General features: G+C 39.3%; 1 protein-coding gene across 1 annotated transcript in view; it reads left to right on the forward strand.

The window, feature by feature from the left end:
- The window catches only part of PCDH15 (protocadherin related 15), a 1,072,490-nt gene that overhangs the window by 514,239 nt on the left and 538,499 nt on the right, over positions 1-19,752 (forward strand). The window contains exon 13 of the mRNA XM_068951042.1: positions 749-823. The gene's annotated coding sequence lies outside the window, so the exon portion shown is untranslated. The remainder of the gene's footprint in view (positions 1-748; positions 824-19,752) is intronic.

A 19,752-nucleotide genomic window follows, 5' to 3' on the forward strand; every position in this document is an offset into this window, starting at 1 on the left:
TGTCATAGCACTCTTTTTTATTTGGAACAGCAGTCCAAGAGAAAATAAATGTGTGGGAATGTGTAGGGGTCTGTGAGATTAAATAGACCCTCTCTAGCCATAGAAATCCTCATCTTGCATACTTATGTGCCTAGCCTCAAAACTGAGCTGGAGTCGCAGACTTGCTCTTTTTGTGTGGATTTGTACTCTTGCTTAATTCAAACCATCTCAGTTATTCTAACATTAAATAGTGTCTGTGTGCTTACAGATGTATGAAATAATGGAAGAAATAGAATTATGACCGTGCTATATTGATGTATTTTTGAGATCATGCACAATCCCACGTAACCATCCCTCTATTCACGCAACGCTTCTTAGATGTATTGAGCCTACTTACTGAAGATATTAAATGTCCCTCATGTCACCATAAAAAAATGTATTTTAAATCATTACGTTTGAGCTGACTTAGTCGAGCTTGCTTTGTTAGTCTTACGGTCAAACGGTTGAAGAAAATCTATGTATGGGAGTATCTTCCCATATGTAACAGCCTGAAGTGTAGGTGGTAGGATTCAGTCAAAGGCATTAGTTGCAAATGAAGCTGATTCTTCATCTAAAAAGCTTTGATTTATTAATATCAGATTCACTTTTCCAAACTCACTGCAATTTATATCAAACAAGGGAATTTTCAAAAAAGAAAATGAAATGCGTTCACACTGTGCACTTGAGGTGAAGCTTTGATGTAGTATTAATCCATAACAATGTCTTCTAGGAAGATGGGGACGTAATTCAGAAGATACGTTTGGAGCAGCTGTCCTTCTGGTTGACAGAAGGACTAGACAAAAAGGTAAGAAATATTTTTCAAAGGAAAATGTATTTTAAATTATATCTTTTTTTTTCCCCCTCCTCTGGTGAAGTAATGCAAAAATATGTTATGACTTCGGGTGGAGAACAATTAAGCAGATGCAATTTAAGAGTAACTAGTGTTTTGTAATATTAAATAAAGTTAGTATAATAGTTTTTAAAAATAAGAGTCTCCAGAAATGTAAAGAATGTGTTGTTTCTTCTCATACGCGTGTACAAGAAATAGTTCTTCTACCTGGGTTAGATTTATTATTCTTCATTGATTGCCTCATTCTGTTTGAGGACATTTCTGGCAGTAAAGTAGTAGAGCTGTCACATCTATCATGATGCATCAGAGATCTGTCAGGAGAGTGGCTCTTTTTGAACTTTACTTTTTCAGAAAAATATAGCTGAGCATTACAGGCAGAAGTTTGACATTTTCAAGATGAAAATCAATCTTTTATGTGGTATTTCTCAAACAAGACTTGTGCTGTGATTGCACAAGTAATGGTTTAAGATGTTTGGGGGTGCAGCATGAATAAAATAATTGGGGTAACAGTTTGCCAGATACTTTAACTATAGTGTAAGTTGAAGAAACAGCGATACACGAGGTGCTGAGAGATGAAGCAGATAACAAATCAAACCTTATTCTGCTGCTGTCACAGACGCGAACAAAAGACGTGAGTTTATTTTTAAAGTCGGGGAATAACAAGATCAGATTTAAACAATGTGTTGCAAATTAGTATATCGCACGTAGTAAGGAAGCGGAGTGGATAATAGCAGTTGAACAAAATTTATTGCTGAAAGTATGACAAACAATGAAATCTGTGTATAGGAGGGGAGGTCAAATGAAGCCATCTTGAAGCTGATGGACGTTGTAACTTAAAAATTAACGTCAGAAATGGTCAAACACTTTTTTTGATGGTAAAATACCTTGAAACAAGGGGAGCCGACGTAGGCCATTGTCAAACAGACCGTCATCTGGGCTGGTACGTATTCCTAGGGACAAACCGCAAATAAAGAGGGTAGCTATATGTTAACAGGTACAGCTAGAGACAACAGAGATCTAGGGAAAAAAAGGCATCAGGGAGCCGCAAGCAGCCGGACTGGCACTAAAAGTAAGACCCTAAGAGAACTAAGGTAAAAATTCTTGGTGTGGGTTGCTGCTGAGGGAAAATGCTTGGGAATACTGAACAAAGTGGTGGTCGTCTTCTGTTACTAGTCCTGTTCAGGAGTATAGTCCTCCTGAAAACAACAACAAAAAACTAATCCTCAAAAACTAAAAACAGAAAATGAAGGAAAAGCCGTAAGACTGCTTCACAGAAATGTCTGTTTCAGTTCATAGCTTTCCCCTTCTAAGAGAAACAACCAAGGAAATACGGGAGTATTAGCCATTTTTGTTTTAGAGTGTAACTATGTGGGATGAAGAACTCCCTCCATTTAGGTATTTCTGTATTGAAGATATTCCACTCTCTTGATTTTGCCAGAACTGTTCATTTGTTACAGATACACAGTGTAATTAAAAGAATGTTAAGGTGGTCCAGCACCATTATGATAAGAACGATAGACAAAGTGATGGAAAGCAAAAGTCAGAGGCAGAGTTCAGATTTGCTGTAATCGGTGATAGTTTTCAGGCATGAATTGAGAGAATGTTCTCCAATTGTTATTTAAAAAAAAAAAAGATATTTTTAATAATAAAATAAAATTGCTATTAAATAGCATGGAATTGAGGATATCACAGAAGGCTAAGGGGTACCAAAATTTACATAAATAAATTGAATATGAATACCCAAAACAGGCAACCTCCATCAGGAAGAGACACACACAAATGTGATACAGTATTCTGAATTTGCGAAAGTCATTTTTTAGTCTTCTCCGAGTACGCACAGTCATTCTCACAAAGTGCTTCATTTGTGTCAAACGTCAAAACTTTTCTGTAGACCTGTTGCCGTATGGCTGTACTAATAGGTAGAAAGTGATAGAAGTTTTGTGTTTTGCTCGTGTGTGTGTGTTTTGGAGTTTTTCTGTTTTTGTTTGTTTGTTTTTCTAACACCTTAGGAAGCCTTTTGGGTACCTTCTGTTGTACGTTATCTGGTATCGTTACTGTTGTAACAGTACCTATTTAAAACAGAAGCTTCCAGCCTGGTCGTTTTTCATTTTAGTCACTAGGATACGCTAGCACTGATTTTCCGCACAGACGATAATGTGCCAGCCGCAGAATAGTGACTCCATTTTTGTTAATGAGTTTAGTAATGTGTGAAATGCATGATTAGAGGGGGAATAGCTTTGTACCTTTAAGGTTACGAAAGTTGTTTCATTTAGGACAACAGCAAGACTCCCTACAGCGCTTTGGATAACCTTAGGTTTAAATAAGATGATGTCTAAACGGGGCCGATGATTTCATGTCCTTATAGCTAATAATAAAAAGAAGTTGGAGAAAAACAGATACTAGCAATTTCTGAGCTAAAGGCGCTGAGAGCAAAAAGTACGTTCCAGAATAGACACCGTTAACGTAGATTGCCTTCTGCCCATTAAGCCCTGTCACTGAGATGTTTTAAACAAGTATTTGTTTCTAAAAGCTGTGTTTGGAAGCTGAAGACTTTAGAGCCACCTTAGTTTTAAAAGCATGTTTTCTGAACCTTCATGAAATGACAGTTTGTCTTAATTTTGTGTTTCCAATTATGCAGGAAATTTGAGGACTAGCTTCTTCCTGCAGAACTTTGTTTTTTCAAGCATTAGGCTCAATTTGGCAGATTATATTGGACAAAAAATAGCTTATAAATGAATTATGTATTTCTAAAGTACAACTGATATCAACTCACTTATAAAATACTTATTATATAAACAGATGTCATCTCATTTACTTATGTAATTACATCGCGATTACTCTCGTCAAGATGCTTATTTGCTTAGAAACTTAATTTACATTCCTGAGTTCCGCAAACTGCAGTGTTTTTTTCCACTGTTAAGTATAATTTAGAGGGACCTTTATTCTCTAGTCTGATCTTGTAAGTTACAAGCTTGGTCTTATTTTGAGCTGGAATGATCCTAAACATGGTTTAACCCTTACGCTTGTATAGGGACGATGGCAAGTCTGGATGAAGCTGACGTCATTAAAATCTTTTAATTTCTTAATGGGTATCTAATCGATATGAAGTGATCTTTTAAAGCAAGGTTTGGGTACTCTACTGTTGGCATGAGAGAGGCGTTTAGAGGACTCCAGGTTTGGGGAGATCTGCTGCTGCTCTGCAGGAGTCGTTGGCTGGTACAGCCGGAAGCCAGCTTGGGGGAAGGAGTCGCCTTCCGGCACACGGGTTGTCTTCGGAGTGAAGCGTGAAATGTCTGTTTAACAGGAGAGGCAGTGGCTGCCCACTGCACCCATACACCCAGGTCAGCTGTCAGACCAAGGCCTGTTTTGAAACAGAAGGCACTGCCTGTGGAAATCGTATAGTTTGGATGGCTGTTGAAGTCGGACCTAGTCTTCACATGTTGCAAGACCAACATCAGAATTACTCGTATCTCTTGTGTGTGATGCTTCAACCTCCAACCAAGGTACTGAGGGAGGTGGACATGGATGCTGTGGGTGCCAGTTTATGCAGTGCACCTGGGATGCTGTGTAGTGCTGTGACGAGATCCCAAGCCAACCAGAGCTTGAAGGGATCTGCTTAGGACTCTTCTTCCTGTTGCGTTCCTCAGACGTGACTGAAATGCTTTTAAAAACTGAACAAAGCCAGATTTTAGTAGAAGCAAGTCTGGAATACTTAACTTTTTAGGGAGAGGAAATTTAAAGTGACAGTCAGAATAGAAATAGAACGGGATTCTGAATGCCTCTCCTACTTGATCTTCAGGCTTGATCTTCAGGTCCGTCCTTGGTTTCAGCCAGTACAGTGACTTGCAGAGATGCAGCAAACTTTGTTCAGTGGGAATGGGTTGCTAGGAAGTTTGTTCCGTTGCCTTCAAGTTCAGTAAAAAACTGACAAAGGAAGTTCAAAAGAGGCTACTACTAAAAATACGTTTAACATGCACGTAAATAAACGCACAAACCTAATCCACATCTGCTCTTCATTTTGATACCAGAACTAAAGCAATGATTTTGAAAGTCAATTTCGGCTTTTGCATTAGTAAACTAATAGTCATAGTTTGAACATAGTTCCTCTCACTTTCTTTTGGAAAGTGTGGGTTCTTTGGGAGACTGTTTGCGTGTTGTAGAAACTAATGCTTGCAACGTTTTGATTTTGTGATCGTAGCTCTTAGTTTGGAAAAGAAATGTTAGCTTCAAACCAGGAAGCAGTAGTAGTGAGATCAGGTAGGACCTCTGTCAATAGCAAATACTTTTGTCTATGTGCTGAATCTGTGGTCCCCGAACCCTTGTCTTGGATGAGAAAGAGAAAAAAGCGTGGGGTATGGAGATGTTTTCTCTATTTGCTTTCTGCACTGCTTTGCTAGGGAAAGAGAGTTGGGATCTTTCCTTTCTTTTGGGTTTCTGCATTGCTTTGCCTGGGAAAGGGAGCTGAAATTTTTTCTTTCAGTGTTGCTCAATTGAATTCATTCAATTGAATGTGAAATGTTAAAGTTTCAGGACTGCCCTCTGCACGTTTCTTAAACTAACAGAGTATAATTATTTTAAGCCGGGAGGTTCTAATAGCTCTGAGCTCTTTGATGTTCGGGCAGACTTTAATGCCAACTGGCATGATGCGTACCATGCGTTCCTGCTGAACGGAGACAAGAATAGAAACGTTCAGCGATCAGCTGGCTTAGTAATAGAAACCTCCAACCGACATAGGCTGAGAACAACAACTGCCGTGTTAATAATAACGCAGCTTTCCTCGGAGGGTTGATTGCCAGTGAGACCTAGGACGTTGTTTGGTTGCAGATTTAAGAGCATGTCAGAAATGGAGCATCAGGAAAAATCTGGCAGAGAGTGATGGAGAGGTTGGCAGAACTCCTTGAGGGTACTCGAGCGCTTCCTGGGAAGCAGCCTTGGAAATTGTGAGCAAGCTGGTTGACTCCTCTTTATTTGTTTTGTGTTCAGTGGAGAAGAATTTGTGTGCCTTCGTGGAGTATAAGCAGAGTGGCATCAGAGAGATTTGCTTATCATCAAGTTTCTTTCTTGTGGAAGCAACCAGGGGTGGGCCTCAGGTTGGCTTATGAATTAGAGTAGCACTTACCCTCAAGGTAAGCTTTCTAGTCTAGAGTTGTTTTTATCAGATGAGAGATCTGCAGGTGAATCCAGCAGTGTGCATTTGCTCTTCCTCAGTTTCTCAATCCCGTTTGTTGTACGCAGGGTATAAAGTAAAAGTAACATTTATGCTGTTTTTCTCTCCACAATGATAACCTCCTCCACCACCCCTCAGCGTGCCTGTAATCACTATTTAAGACCAAATCCAAAACCCTTTTGTCTTTGATAAAATTACTTTAATTATTCTTACTCATTTAATTTCATTATTCGTGTGCGTTCAGCTTTGTTAACGAAACAAAATCCATTTGCATGTTACTGCTGAGCATACTGTGACAAACTGAAGCGCGTGATTTGTGGTGTCAGTGTGATTATGCCAGCTCTTGGAAAAGGCAGGCTTCAGAGGTATTCTTCTATGTACTCAGGTGCCTGTATGCCTTGAGGAGTGCCAACAGAAGTTGTTTTAACGTCCTCTACTGACACAGGTTTGCTGGCAGAAAGACGTGGTGTAGACCTGTTGTTAGTTCCAGAATGACACTGCATCCTCCTTAGAAGCTCAGGTAGGAGAGTAATAAATACCCTTTATGAAGAGAGTAATAAATACCCTTTATGAAATGGATTGTGCAGGCCAGCACTGTCCCCTTGCAGGTCTGCCTTGGAGCTTGCTCTCAGTTGCAGACAGGGTGGAATGGGCCACCCAACTGTTGCCAGCCTGTTATCTTTTTTATTTCATCTCCTTGCTCAGAACAATGCTTTTTGCCACAATACTATCATAATCCTCTTACGTTTGTGCTCGTGGAATAATTTTGATCTCAAGTGGCCGCTTAGGTTTCCAAAGCGAAACAGAGCTGGGTAGGGAGTGTTCTCCGTTTCCCTCGGCAGCGTTTCAGGACGAAAGGGGTCAATGCCGATTACCCTCCCAAAGCCTCACAGAGTTATTAGCCTGGTCTTGGTGCAAATTTGAGTGTGGCAACGGACTGGAGACACAACGTGCATCTACAGCAATGATTCTGTGGTAGTAATGAGTTGGTATTCAGAAGTGAAAAATACCTAGTGTTTTTCTGAAAACAAAGTTTCAGATACGTGCCTAACAGTAAAATCCTAAAATGTTTTTTCCTGTTCCTTAAAAGTAAGAGGACACCCAATTTTTGAGGTCTTGTCAGCTTTACACGTCAATCATGTCTTAATTTTGCTTGCGTTTTCTTTAAATTAGTGTTCAGTCTTGCCAAGGAAAAGCAGGTGGAACAAAGATTGGCTCACAGCTGGATTTACACTTTGGCAAGCATTCGGTATGGCGCAGAGCAGTGGTTTGCCCTTAAAACATGCCTAAGCGTAACGGCTCTTTAAGTTTCTCACAGTTCCATCTCTCTGTAAAATTATTTCCTCTCTCTTTTACCTGTCCCCAGTGGTATGAGCAGGGTCCCTAGTTTGCTTGGGCCTTTGGAGCCTTCCTGTATGGGCAGTACTAGTACTGCTAGTGTGATTACAGACTGGTTGCACGGTGTCGTAGGTAAAGTTTTTGACTCCTTTTGATAACGCTACGGTCAAATCTATTAAAAAAAAAATCTATTCTAAAAATCTATGTAAAAATCTGTATTAAAAAGAAAATCTGTTAAATCTGTCTGCGAAGGCATAAAACGTTGTAACGCATGGCCGTCCTTTGCAGAAATGACCTGTGTAAATACGAGCTGCTCTAATTCATACTCTTAGCACCTTAATTCCATCTTCACAGCCAGTGAAAGCCTCACCGCCAGCGGGCTCTCGGGAGGATCCAGGGGTGTGCACAAGTACTCTGCTGTGTACCGCCCCTTCTGGGGAGAGGGACGCTCTGACTGAGGCAGTCCCAAATGGTTGGGACAACTGCACTATCCCTGCTACAAAACGCGTTCCTGCTAGGAGCCTGAGGAATTAGAAATAATAATAAATTAGAAATAGTGGGCTAAATTTTAACAGATTCTGAATCTCTTCAGCTCCCAAGTGATGCTGTTGAGCAAACTACTGAAACGGCTCATTTTGTGAATAAGCGTTTACTTTAGTTTCTGATGCAATCGACTAATGTGCCTGGCAAAGTTATATTTTGAAGAAGCATCATTTCACAAAAGCTCCGGTTACTGTATGCTGTATGGAAAGCAAAAAAGGATATAGTTTATAATGCTAAAACCACTTATTGATAAATTCATGGTATCTGTTTAAAACTAGATAATGTTTTCAGAGTTCTGATTGCCAGCACATGCAGTGGTAATATACTGCTTGAGTTTTTTAAGCCAATAAGTCATATTTTTTTTTCATTCGGTCCCTAATTAAGTTTTGTTTCAATCTGAGTAACTTGCTTCGTATTGAAGGCTAAACTTCATATGAGTATGATAGCACTTTCATGTAATTTTGCGTTGGTCATGTTTCCTTGCGTTGTATCACAGGCACAAAGCTAATTCAAAAACCAGCACAAATGTATCGTTCTTCCACATAGTCTTTCTACGAAGGAGTAGAGGGAGGCTAATGGAACAAAATGTACAGCAGTAATATTGTCGTTGCTTTTGAATTTGCTGCTACTTTTCAAACGTAATTATTTTGTATTTAAGTATTTCTTTTGTTGCTAGTAAAACATTTGCTACATTTTTAGAACTACAGCATGAATACTACAGTTATTCTCCCAGCATTTTTTAATTAAACCTTTATTGTAGATTGCGCATATGTGGCTTCATTAACCCGTGGTGTTTTGGTGGGGGCGGGGGGGGGGGGGGCTATACAAACCACATCCGTAGAAAACGGAATCTAGTGCTAATTGAGAATCTCATTGAGCCAGCTACTAACTACACCAATCCATATGTGGAAGCATGAACTAATAGGAATGGTAAACTTTTAAACCATTTTCAAAGTCCATTGTCTACTTTTTCCATTTGGAAACACAGACACCTTTAATCGAACACCTACTGTCTTTTGGTGTACGCGAATGGCTTGATGAACAATGAGAAACAGATTGTAAATAAGACTATTTAAAAAATATTACCCAGCAATGATTCACATTCATATTTAAGAACAGGAGGCAGTTCAGAACCTAGACAGGAAGGCAGCTTCCTAGAACGGGGAAGAAGGGGAAGAGAGAAAAAAGAAGGTATACTGTAATGCAATGAAAACAATGCGATGGCAGGGAACAAAAGAGCAAGGGTGTAGTGCTAACATAGGAATGCAGAGAACAAAGCAGAAACCTATGAAATAGTAAAAAACTGACAAAGCTCCTTCTGAACACTAGTAATGCTGACAGTTTGGTTGATAGTAGAGTTTTGCCTGGCTCATGGAGTTTTCCATGGACCACACATATGATTCCAATATTCAAGCATGTAAAAGTGATAATGAAGAGAAGAAATACCTATTTCCCAAGTAGCTGACATTTTCCTGTTGTCTTTCTTTTGCTCGTTTTCAATTTCAAAAATTAAATGATTCCTTCTTCTTGATGCACAGTTTCCCTCAATGTGCACAGTAATCTGTGGCCTTGCAGAAGAGAAATGATAGAAGTGATGTAACTGTTCATTATGTGAGATTTCCCCAAATTAATTTGGATTAGCAAGTTGTATCAAATCAAGCTTTTTAATGACTGTTCCTGGCTGCTCTCATGTCATAGCTAGTGTCAAAGCTCTGCAGTTACTGTACTGTGGTGTGGTTCCAATGTAAAATAATCAAGCAACAAAGTTGATTTAGAAATAAGGTATCTTGCGCTCACCTGTTCTGTGTACATAATTATACCATTAACTACTAGCAATTGTGTCAATGTAAATTATACACACAGATGCACAAACCTCTATTTGTGTGTGTATATATAAATATAGATACATAATCCTCATATATTTTATTACATCACTTTTACAGTGGAACATTACCTCGACTAAATGATTGTATACATGGGTCAGTTTTTAAAGAGAAACTGAATGCCTTTTTTAGGTAGCAACTGTAAATAACTAATGTAATCAAGTATGTTTTGTGTGCAGTGAAGTGAATCTACTGAAACATTAAATTATAATCTATTACGTCAGCCTAACATAGAAGGATAAGAAATTATTAAACAACTTTTATACCACAAAAAGGTTTTAGAAGTAGAATAGCTTGGGGGGAGCGGGGGGAGGGAGGCGGGAAGAAGGAGAAGGAAGAGACGAGATTAAGGAGGTTCACTACTTAATAACAAGGAACAATTGATTTTCTTATATATGTCCGTACTGCAGATGTTGTAAAGGTGACTTGAACGTAGCTGTTGCAAGCTGCACTGAGCAGAACAAAACAGACAAAAATGGAGTGTCTGCGGGTAATTCAATAGACTGAATAATTCAGTTCTCAAATGCCTTAGTGAATGATCTCTTCAGCTGTTGTCAGGGCCCAGAGCACATCGGCCTTCTGGGAGTGTAGTTGTTAAGCTGATGAGTTGAGTAGGCTGAGTCCAAGGTCTGCTCCTTAGCTGATGAAAGCTGGTGTGAAGAAAGCCGGAAGTGAAGGCCTGCCCCTCCTTTCCCTTGGGAGCTGTATTTTTCACCTTTTAGAAACGCAAGGACTTTGTACAACACTTATATTCCTCAACAGTTTTTTATAAAATACTGTTCTCCTTATTTTTACAATATCAACATATGGCTCTATACCCATTTGCAATTTTGTCTTTAGTCTGTGTTTCAGTTGTGTTTCAGTTGTATTTCTTTATGCGCGTTAAATGTCGAAAAACAACATCAAAACATGTACATCTTGGAGCTGTCATTTTAAAGGCATTTTATCTGGTAAGAGGTTAGTTTGGTGATGTGAAAATATCGTGCTAATGTAGTAAGTCTAGCTTCTGCTCATGCATGCGTTCTCTCGCCCTCTCTTTCTCTTTCCTTGCATTTCTTTATATCATATGGTGTTTGTCTCGGGGACTTTCTGTTAGGGCTTTTGGTTTTGCGTATCTGACTCTTGATTTCCGAATTCTAATATTTCAGCATCAGGAAGGACTTGGGGGTGGTATGCAGCTGTAGCATGTAAACAACTTGTATGATTTCTTTCATTAGTTGGCTACTTAGTCTTGCTATCTTTTTTCAGAACTTAGGTTATGTTATATAGTAATTCTAATATCTTATTCTGAGCCCATAATATTTTTTCTTTACCGCTTGAATTCTGCTTCTTCCCCACACTTAATCTTTTTTATCTGATTGTCTCATTTCCTCAAATGGGTTCTAAGGTGCTGCTTTTTTCCTCTTGCAGAGAGTACAAACTGTAACTCACTGACAAAGAAAACATTCTGAATAAAAATGCAGCCTTAATTCTAGCATTCCTGTGGTGTTGGATATTATTAACGAGACGGTTATTTTATTAAATCATACACAAGTGTTTAATGCATGCATACAAAGCCATGTGTTAAGGTTTGTGTATGTCTACCAGTAAAACGAAATTATTCTGCATGAAATATATCTTTAAAACAAGTAAGTCAAATTAGATAGAAATTGAACTAGAGAAAGAAAGAATGATATAGTCTAATTCTTGCCCTAGTTTGAACCTTAAGCCTCCAGAAACGTGTCCTTTCTCCTCTGACGAATGAAGCTCAGCTCTGTTGTGTAATGCAGCTATGGCAACTCGGTGCCTCAGTGTCAGATGAGTGAGGTCTAGATGTGGCTGCCCTGTTTCATAGCAGGCGTTGCCCAAATCTGAGAAACTCTTAAGTTGACTGTTGAGGAAAATAAAAGGGCAACCTGGCATCTTCAGAACAGTGTACAGTGGCATGAGCCAGGATGTGTGTTATCCTGCTCTGATCTCTTTGCTGGGAAAGGTTCTCTGATGGTTTCAGGATGTCACAGATCACTCACGACAATTAATCTGAGATGCTGCTGTTTTGTATATCTCAATCTCTTCTAAAACATTTAAAAATATTTAGTCTAAAGCTGACCTTCCCACTATGAGCTGATTTGCTATAGGTTTCCTGATGCCACAAAAATGTTTCTGATAAACTAGCTTTGTGATGCGAACTAGCGGGATTCTCAGATTTTTAATTACTGCTAACGTGACTAGAAGCAGGAATGGGAAATTCCAGGCACAAAGAAAATCTTCGGCAAGTAGTGAACAGGAAAAGATGGATGTTTATACTGAAAGCTTTCCAAACGTTTAAGTATCACTTTTGCTATTGGTTCAGTAGCTAAAAATAATTTGTGCTAAGCAATGACCATACAGGATGAGCAGTACTTTATATAAAAAAAAAGAAAAAAAAAAAGTCTATAGCCGTAACTTTGTTCAAAATATTCGTGTTTTGATAATGCATGCTCAGTTATGGGATGACCTTTAAGGTCTGTGTAATATTGTTCATAAGGGATGGTTTATTATTCTGAAAGCAATTTCGGGCATCGTGAACTACAAGGAACACTAATCTGGTAGGCTGATTGGGGACTTGGGTGACTAGAACTAGATTTCGTGCCTTCTAAAAAACATTATACAGAAATCACTTCAGGAATAGGAATAATGCAGTGCTACTGATGTATGACAGCGATGGTTAACGTCATCATAGCCTGAACCGTTTGAGGTAAGGCTCAGTCCCACTGGATTGGAGGTAATTGTGTTTCTTGGTACATTTGATTCTATCCATTTGATTCTGGGTATGATCTCATGGCAGTGCCTAAGATTTTGCTCATGCAGGTGAGTGAGAACGAGTTGTGATCTTCGAGATGAGCCGGTGAGTTTTATCACTTAATCAGTTGAAAGGCATTTCGGCGTTGGGTCTTTTATTTCTGTGGTTATATTTTATTGTTATAAAAATACGGTTGCAATTTGTTCAAGATTGAGTAATGGTCATCCAAAGGTACTTGAGAGCAATGTTCAAGTACTGTTTGCTTTTGAAAGAGCTTTAGGGGAGTAGCTTACACTTCTGTCAGTGTTCTCTCATATTCGTACAAAGGCACGCGCACTGTCATGTTCTTATACTTTACTATGGTGTGCTGTAGATTCAGCTTCCCAGGAGAGTTCAGAATTATCCTTCTTCCTTGATATTCACTCTCTTCCAGAAAAAAAAAAACGAGCAGCCACTGAGAAGTACCATGAATAAAAATGCATCAGATGACCACAGAACCTGTACTACGTTTATGTTGTGCATTCTTCTTCCTAAGGTCTAAAAATACTGTGAGGATAATTTTAGTCTTCGCTAAATGGTAACGTAGAAAGTCTTAAATGTTTTTTATTTTCCCGAGTTGCTACTAGTTTCATGTAATTGCACGTGAGCCCTATCTTTCATTTAAAAATAAAAGCAAGTCTGCAAGCCTCATGGTTGTAAAGAGAAGCGTAAGAAACCTTAAAAAACATTATTTCAAAAGGCTTCAGCCGAAGAAGGAAAATAAAAAGAATCCCAGTCTGTTTTTAAGTGTCTGAGATTTGTCACATAAGAATCTTTTTTTCTTTTTTTCTTTTTGTGATCTAACACGTGAGATTTGAACGTTTGTAGTTACTAGTAGTAGTAGGGTAGTGGAGGAAGACTCAAGAGACCTGGGGAATGTGCAAGGGGAGTGAGGGAGAGGTAAAATCAGACTATATGATAAAAGTAATACTGACTACAATTAGAAAAAAGATAAAATACAGATAGTTGATGCTCAGCCAACCTGCACTGCTTCAGAGACCCGTGGTCCTAAAAGATGCAGAGACTTCTGAGCCGACCTGGAAAGATTTCGTGCAGTCATTTAAAATATAGCAGCCAACAGAATTAAAAGTGAACAAAAAAATGTAGTTTTTGATGGCACCTTGTTTTGAATCGGAGGCTGCAGGTGAGGCATTGTTTTGAGAAGGTGACAACATGTGGAAGAAAGATTTGAGATGATAACCGAAGTGTGTTTTTGTTTTGTTTTTTGAAGAAAATTAAAATAACCTTGTAAAAACACATTTTTCCTGGGGCGGGGGGGGGGGGGGGGGTAGGGATCAGGAAAACAGAAGCAATCTAATAGTTTGTCATACGGAACCTTGTAATTAAAAATTGTCTGCTTAAAGTTTGAAACGTTATCGGATGTCATCACTCGGAGCCCGGATTGTTCCAAGTTGTTTCTGGGAACAAGAACCAAAAAAAGTGTTCAAACATGTCTGCTTATGGGAAAGAACAGTAATAGCAGTAGAGACATACATTTTGACAAGAGTTAAGCAGGTTAGACAAAGCTTTATAAGAACAATTTTAGAAGGAAATGAAAGATCCTAGGATTATTGTAGATGGTTTGGTAAAAATGTCAGTTCAGTGTTGAGCAGCTATCAAAAATGTAAACAGAATGTCAGGAATTATTTGGGAGGTTGGAGAACAAAGCAGAGTGCATCTGGATCCACCTAAATTGTTCCTGCATTTTGAGTAACAGGTGAAGTCCAGGTTTGTCTCCAGAATCCATGGGATTAGAAGAGGCTCGGAGGATGGCAGCGGGGATGATCAAAGCCAGAGTGGTGTCTGTGTACAGAAAGAGTAAGACTTGGGCTCTTCAGGCTGGACAAATAATGATGCAGTGGGCACACAGTAGAGGTTGGTAAATTATGGGCAGCCTAAGGAGGGTAAATAGGGAACGATCATTCGAAACAAAGAAAAGGAGGTGGTTCTTGATGCGCTGAACTGCCGCGTTGCTGGCTTGCCCTTATGTAGGTATAAGGGTAAACTGAATGTGTTTATGGAAGAAAGAAAACATGAGAAGTTAAATATACAAAACCCCTCTCTGGCCCAAGAAGTCCCTGAGCTACAAACTGTTCAAGCTGGGAGCCTTTTTTGGGGAAATGGGAGAGTTTTCTAACAGAAGAACATTTAATTGAAATAACTCTCATCTAACTAGCTGGGGTCGGATTCTGACTCACTTGAATAGTAGGAAAAAAACTAACTGAAAAATGGACCTAGTCCTTTATGTACGGCTTCCTTAAGAGAGAGAAGGTTTATACGTGAAACAAATGGGTAAATAAAAAATCAGTAGCTGAATAGAAAGCAGACTAGATGGAGGAACAGAAATGAACATAACAACAGAAAAAAATAATTTGCAATGAAGGTGTAAAACTTGAAATCAAGATTAAGGTAGGACTCCTTGGTTAGGCAGTAAATGTTGATCCTAGATCAAGGGGATGACTAAAAACACCCAACCAACCAACCAAAGAAATAATATTACCTCTATTACTGAAATAGACACGAATCAGTGTTAGACTTGTGAACCTATGGATTTCTTTGGCTTAGGCATTTGTATGCCTTGGGAATTAACTTTAACCGTCCTGATGAGCGCTGCAGCACCGAAAGTGCTCCAAATGGCTCCTAATGTGATCCATTAGGAAAGGACTTGGCTATACAAGTCAGTGTCTGGTTTGAGGCAGCTCCACAGTGAAAATACCAAAAAATAGTAGTAATCAGTTAAAAGAAAGAATTGGTTAAAAATCAGTTCAAAAAATAGCATGAGCAGAATTCTAACCAAGCAGTTTGTTGTGACAAGTAGCATCAAAGTAGCAAGCATCTGAAGGCATATGAACAGTTTTATACAGCACTCTTGGATAAGGCAGGTTGCTTTTAAAGGAGCTACTGTAACTTATTTTCAGACTTCCAGGGGGCTGTCTGGAGAGGTTATGCTATATGCAGGGCCTTGTGTCAGGTAGACCATGCAGGGACGTCTGTAGGCTGGTGACTCTACGGATACCTGTTCCTAACAGACTTGTCTTCAACTGTCAGGTCACTTTATTGCTTTGGGAACCACCACTCGAGTGACTGTGACTTGGAGGACAATCGGAGTTCTCTGTCAGGAGACCTTTAGAAGAGAGCGTACTGTCATTTGCTTTGGAAATGTTTTGAATGGTCATGCCAATACTAATAAAGAAATAGTCTCACGGCTCTGGAAAGCTAGCTTAGTGTTTGGCAGGAGTTGCACTAGGTATATGAAACGGTTGTGCTTTTTGATGCAGCTAGACGGTGGTGGGATTTGCCCATCATACAGAGGTACGTGTACCTGCTGGAGAACTGCTTTTGCTACTTCCGTGCTTGACTCCAACTGAGGTGTTACGAGCAGATAACGATATTCAAAGACTTCTGAGTATTGATTGCATAGCCACTGAAGCACTAATACGTGTAGTTGTGAAGGTCTGGGCACTCAGTTCAGGGGTATAACTGCTTGAGCTGTTCCTATATGATGAGTGAAAGCATAAGAAGGAAAAAAACATCTTTTTGCAGGAAAGCATTTTAGAAACATCCTCAAGACAGTGCTTGACTTGGTAAAGCCCTCTTGAACTTTAGACACAAGGAGTCAGTGGCAGACTCCAAAATGAGATGAGATACAAGTGTCTTAGGGTAAAGCAGTGCTCCTCTGGGCAAGAGAAGATTAAGGTTGCAATAGCAGCAGCAGACTGCCTTTTACTTTGAGAAGCACTGAGGAGTGTATGGCAAAAGTGTTTCTCTGACATAGATCAGCGCTCTGTTTGAATCTCCCGCTTCAGAGATGGGCTGTCTCTACATACTTACTAAGGCTTCGGAAGGATTCCAGTGCATTACGTAAAGAACAGTAGTTTGAATAATATTAAGATTTTGACCCACTGAGACGATAGGAAATTCAGCATTAAAACGGCCACTTTATTCTCAAGTTAGAGCTCTATTCTCTTATTTTGCACACGGGAGTTAAGGTTAGAGGGCTGACCTTTTCAGCTAAGGTAAATTCACATAATTCCCTTGAAGCTGGACTGATTTACTGAGGATCAGCTGGTGTTCGTGAACCTTGCTCAGAACTTCTTGGCATTTGAGAGTCGTGTCACAACCTTATCATTTCTTACCATCACGGTTTATATTAAGTGTTCTCGTTCTCAGGGAGTCTGTTTGCGAGTACACCAGTTTAAATGCTCAAATTCTCATGGTGTGCTACTTTGGCATGTGTTACAAAGAGAATTGATTTTATATCGATATTATTTGTTGGTGCTGTAGATGAGATTACTTGGTCACACGTTATGAAGATAAATTGCCAATTGTGTGTGAATAATAGGAGATTAGTGGAAATGCTGACTGGAGTATATATTTTCTGAAATACGGATTAGTCAGATTTTTTTTTTTTTCAGCTTTAGATACAGTTTCATTTCATTGCTCCTCCAAACGTTTTATGAATCTGATAGGTTAATATCTGTCAGTTCAGACAGATTGTGTGTTCTAAACCTTATGTTCATCTCATAGGAATGTAAGTTAAAATTATTGGCAACATCAAACTTGAATACAGATATATCTAATTCTGTTTATATTCTGTAAAACGCAGTGGGTTTTATAAAATTAAAATATGAGAAAAATCAATTCAGTAGTTCTAAAGTTAGGAGCGCTTAGAGTGAGCGTGTACTTCTAAGATTACTCTTTATTTTTTTGCTTATCCTAAAGCTGGATTAGTTCAGGAGTCTCATCTCGATAACACCTCCTTAAACTTTGTGCTGAATTTGGCGCATAAAACTGTGCGGTGATACAGTTGAAAAGTACACGATTTAGATGTGTTGTCTTTGCATGAGTTAATGCTGGGTATGAGTAATTTCAAACAACGTTCAGATATAGTCCAAAAATCACTTACTAGTTCCTCAACCCAAAGTTTTTCTGACAGCCTGTCTTCCTTTTCTACCCGCTTGATTTTTTTAAGCCAATAACATAGTGACTTGGGCACTCACCAAGGGTGTATTAGATCAAGATTTTGGCTCCTGTCTGGCCAAGACGATACGAACGTTTCTCACAGAGAGCGTATGTACACTGCGCTGTCGGATGTCCTGACGCAGTGCACTTTTGGCCCTTGAATGTGTAAACATTGATTGAGCTCCCAAGGGGAGGAACGCTCTGTAACCGCTTGGTCTCATGTTTGAATTAGTCTCCTGCCTGACAGGAGACCTCTGGTGTGATGGTCCCAATCAAAAAAGGGCCTTTCTGGCTTTCATTTTGGCTTGGTCACGTCACTGTACGGAAACTATTGGCACAGGAAAAAGAAATCTTCACTTGGATAATTCCCTTCAGATAAAATGTGAAACTGTTTTGCTGTGTTTGGTGTTGGTCTGCGCCCCCCCCTCCCCCCGGGTGAATCAAGTGGTGTCAGTTTGTCTTATAGGAGAAATTTGCTTGTGTGTTCTCCATTAATGACCTCCAAAAAGACAAATGTTTCATCCCCTTTCTGAATACTCAACAGCATGATGCTCGTAAAACTTTATAGAACCGTCAGTAGCCCTGACAGAACTCTTGGAAGGTTATTTTTTGCAACAGTGACCGCACTGCTAATATGATCTCTGGGAGAAGGGTCATTTAAAGATTCATTAATTTTATTTCCTGGTCCCTTCATAGTAAGTTGGTGGCAGGGATGAATAAAGGACTGGGATAATTTCCTCCAGTGAACTGATTGTCTTGATAAGCATTATGATATTATGCTGATATTTGCTGGAAACATCAAGTAGTGTTTTTGCCAAAATCAAGTTCAGTCTCAAAGAACTGTTCCGTGTCTTACAGCTCTGAAAATAGAAATTAGCGCTTTACTGTTTCTCAGCAGTGTTATCTTTGGTAGGTGCATGAGCTGAGAGAGCTTAGAAGATTTTTAACATGAACAAAAGGAGATGATGAATAGTAGAATCAATGCTCGATGTACCCTTTTATTCAGAACAGACACTAAACAGCAGCAAAGCCTAGTAATGTTCTCTTGTGAGCTGGAGCGTTATGCTAGCAGTAAATGAAAGTTTTGAACCATATTAGAAGATTGTTATTTGTGCAACATCGTAAGCTTGTGGGAAGTTCAGTACCTAGTATGAAGACTTCTTTTTGAGGACACTTTTTTTTTTTTTAAAGTTCTTCCAATAATGTTTTCGTGGCTAACCCCAAAAACGTGTGCTTTTGCCCCAGCTGCTTAGCGAGAGAAAATACTTGAGACCTATGAATATTTTTAAATCCTTCATCACTCTGTTACTTAAACGGTAGCAATTAAATACAGGTCACATATATCCTGTTGTAGCCTGGATCTGCTCACTTCTCTCTGGAGGTTATGTATCAGGCTATAAAAACCTTCTGTTCATTGAAACCAGTGAAGTATGTGCTAAATTTCAATTAGAATGCTTAGGCTAGTATTTAACACATCCCAGTCTCAGCTTAAAGGGACCCTCTCATCTTAATCAGTTCCTTGCTCCTAGGGGGTCAATGAAATTTGGTAGCACAAACCACATTACAAATTACAGACGGTTGTTAACCTTGAGAGGTAAACTTTCATAATCCCCTGTGGTAATGTCATAATGTGAGATAACTAACCTTTAGACACTTCTGTCCCTCACGTGGCATAAAGATGGGTTGGAGAGCCGTATCAAGACTTCTATCACTGGAAAAAGCTATGTTATGAAAACCTAAAGCAGCTTTCTCGAGAGCCCCAGCTTGGGAGCTCACTGTTTACTCACATGACTGGCAATGGTGTGTAAACATGGAGAAGTCGCACCAAAGTCGAGCCTTAATCACTAGAAAAACTTGAGAAAGCAGACTAAGCGTTCTCTGAAAGTATTTTTGTTTTGTTCACGGCTAGATTTGTTTGCCTTGTGTCAGAAAGTCTTGATTAGATAGAGAAACTAGATTGCTCCTCAGAGTGTGTTCCTGCTTCTTAGCCAAGTAGAAGGCAACACAAGCAACAAGAAAAAACCAAAGCAGCGCAGTGATGTACAGGGTGCTGAAGATGAGATTTGTATGTACCCTCTACACAGAACTACTTCATCTTTGTAGAAAAATGATGTGAAAATTAATTGAAAACAGCAGAAACATTAAAATATATATATATATCTCCAGGACGTTTTTGTGCTGGTCTGTGGAA

This window comes from Struthio camelus, chromosome 7, assembly GCF_040807025.1.
Source record: "Struthio camelus isolate bStrCam1 chromosome 7, bStrCam1.hap1, whole genome shotgun sequence".
In the NCBI taxonomy this organism is placed as follows: domain Eukaryota; kingdom Metazoa; phylum Chordata; class Aves; order Struthioniformes; family Struthionidae; genus Struthio; species Struthio camelus.